Raw genomic sequence first — 3,609 nt, forward strand, 5'->3', positions numbered from 1 at the left:
AAGTCTCCATGGGAAAAAAAGAAATTAAAAAAACAGAGAAAGGGAAACCATATGTAAGCTAACAGATATAGACTCCATGAGTCTCTGCTCTTTAAAATGGAGTTTATTTTAGCTTTACCTGTCTGTCCAGAACTATCTGAACCCCATTGATAATTTAGGTTTCCAATGCTAAATATTTTATAAAAACAAACCAGAAAACTGTTGTTTGTTTTTCAACCTGAACTTGAAGCTTGTAAATCACACACACACACACACACACAATCTTCCTCTGTGCTCAGCTAAGGTTATTTTAGCAGGAATTTTTCTGCTGACATAAATGGTTTCCAAGTCTGTGTTTCCCAAGACTTTGTAATCACCTCTTCTTCACTTTAAACCCTGTATCATCCATTACAAGCCCCCAAGACAACAAACCTGGCACCATCCAAAGGACACACTTTTGATTTTCTGGGGAGGTATAGTCACAACCGTGGCTGGCAGGATTTTTCTTATTTCAAGGAGGCTCATGTGATGTCTCAGTCTAAGGAGCTGATTAATGGAGGATCTTGTAGCTATCTGGAACAATAAGTCATGGCATCTTAGGAAAGACAGGTCTATGGATTATGTTTGTGAAACTGAGAGACTCTAAAAGCTTGGCATATAAAGTCATGAGGATAAAATAACATAAGGAGTCCACATGATAGAATGCTAAAGCCCTTTATGGCACTATAGGAGTCAAATAATATCTGTTTGCTTAGGAAAAATTTGGTTTTATCAGAAGGGCAAATGTGATTATGTGGGAAGTCACTGGTATCATCTTAAATTCTTACTTAAGATTGAGCTGTACTATGAAAAATTCATCCTGGTTTAATGGAAAAAGCAGGTTAAGACCACAATTCCAGAGAATTCATGAGGGAGTATGCTATCTAGCTTCTGAAAGAGAAATGATAGACTGATAGACTTAAGGTGTCTGTGTCTCTATGTATGTATACACACATATACATATATACATACATACAAACATACATATGCATGTGTGTTTATTATATATATTTTATATTTATATTTATATGAGAGAAGGAATCACTAACAAGATTGGGCCTCTCTATCTCAACCCAGCTGGAAGTACAGTGGTGACTCATGGGCCTGATCCCGGTACTGATTGACACAAAAGCTTTGATCTGCTCCATTTTTCCAACTGGGCTCTCCTTAAGCAGCCTGGATTTACCCCTGTTCACCCCTCCCCAGCCACCCAATCACCCTTTAGCCCTACTGCAGCTCAGAACCTTCAGCTTCTTATCTCAGAAACCCACCTGTAGCGCAAGCCAGCACAAAGTTCATCTTTAGAAATGGTTAATGCAAGAAGTTATTTTGACTATTCAAATTTATCACATGTATTTTATTTTTCTTCAATGGGGAAGGGTGGGAGTTAGAAGAAAAATGTTCATTGAAAACAAAAGAAAAAGCAGGTAAGCATACTGAAGTCTTTAGCTTCTTCCTTTCATCCTCACTGTACCAAAACTTGGCCATCTTTAAAAGAAGGGACAATTGTTTCCATAACAATGAGCTCTACTTGGACCTCATTGATATAAATGAGAAGTTGGTCTCCCTTAAAACTGTAGCTTTAATCTATGCAAAGTGTCAAAAGAAGGATATTCCAGTTCAAACATGCATTGTCACTTAGTCCAAAAAACTTATTTTCAAGTCCTGGCTTTGACCCTAGTATGCTATATGATCTTTCACAAATCATTTCATTTCTTATTACCTCAGATTTCTCATCAGTAAAACTCAAATATTGGACTAAAATCCCTTCCAACTTTAAAATTCCATGAGAATATGAAAATTGAGAACTCAGCTAGGCACTATGGAATATCCAAGGCACTATGGGAGAGAACAAAAGTAGATAATGTGGTCCCTGTCCTTAAGGAGCCTACTTTCTAGCTGAATATATCCAACATATACACATTTCTTTTCAAACGATAATTGTATTTATTTTTAATTTAATTTTGAAAATTTAATTAAATAAATTCCCCAGGAGATGGGCAGCATGCCTCATCATCAATCCTCTAGAATTATTGGTCATTGAAACAGTCAGAACTTTCAAAGAGATAATTATATTTACAAGGCAATATCTTTTGCACTTCCATGTGTTGGTCTGCCTTCTGCCTTCTGGGCCAGAACAGAACAAGTCTAATCCCCTTCCCCATTCCTTCTGAGAGTCATATTGCATGATATTGATGCCCTTTACTATCTTGATTGCTCTCTTCTGTACAAAATTATCAATGTGCCTCTCCCCCCTACCAAAATAATACCAGGAACTAAATACAATATTCCAGCTATGGTATGGATCAGAATTCAATGGTACTATGGTCTCCCTAGGCTTAGTCATTTTGTCTCTCTTAATGCAGACCAAGGGCCTGTTAGCATTTCTGCTGTCATATGACACTATTGGTTCATAATGCTTTTGGTCAACTAAAATTCTCAGTTCTTTTTTCAGACAAACTGCTGTCTAGTTATTCTTCCCCATTCTTGTACTTGTAGAGTTCATCTTGGGAACAGAATTTACATGTATCCCTGATAAATCACATCACATTAGATTTGGTCCAGCATTCTAGCCTGTCAGAATCTTTTTTGGATCCTGACTCGGTCATTCAATGTGCTAGCTGTACCTTCCAGCTCTGCTTCATGCACCTGATAGATGCATCATCTATGCCTTCATCTAAGTCACTGAAGAAAATATTAAACAGCATATATCCAAGTACAGATGCGAGACTGCTTCCTAACTGACTCTAACCCATTAATGACTATTTTTGGATGCAACCATTCAGCCAGTTCAAAATCCACCTACCTGATATGGTCAAGTTCACAAGCTCTCCCCCACTTCCCCAAGTATAGCATGAGAAACTTTTGCTAAATGATTTGCTTCAATCCAGGTAAACTGTATCTATAGCATTCCCTGACCTACCAATCTACTAATCCTATGCAAAAAAGTAAATGAAGCAAGTCTGGCATGAACTATCTTCTGTGAAGCAATGGTGGTTTTTTGTGCCCACTGGTTTCTTTTCTAGATGATCACTAGTTTCTAGATTCAATTGTTTGCAACTGAAGTCAAGCTGTTTGGCTTGGAGTTTGCAAACTCTACTCTTCTCTCCTTACTGGCAACCAAGATAACATTTGCCCTTCTTCAATGCCATGATATCTCTCCATTTTCTGCGATCACAGACAGTGGACCAGCAGATAACTTTTATCAGTTCCTTTCTTACTTAAGGATATTATTCATCTGGGCCTAGTAACTTGACTTCACTGAGGAAACCTAGGTGCTCTTCAACTATTCCCCTATTTATACTGGGGGTCAACACCCCATTAGCCATTTCTGTTCTATCCTTTCCAGCACAAAAAAGTCATTCTCCTTGGCAAAGGAAAAGAAATAAAGAATTAAGCAATTGTGTATTCATCATTACCTGTCATCATTATCCCAGACACCCCTCATAGCATTCCTATTCTTTTTTTGATCCACCTCTTTTCCCAGATATAACTTAAAATAGTACTGTTTGTTGTTCTTAACTTTCCTTCTCCACTTTGATGCTCCTAATGTTATTCTTACAGGACCATGCAAGGCTTTTGTATTTATCT

This window comes from Trichosurus vulpecula, chromosome 2 (assembly GCF_011100635.1).
Source record: "Trichosurus vulpecula isolate mTriVul1 chromosome 2, mTriVul1.pri, whole genome shotgun sequence".
Taxonomy (NCBI): Eukaryota; Metazoa; Chordata; class Mammalia; order Diprotodontia; family Phalangeridae; genus Trichosurus; species Trichosurus vulpecula.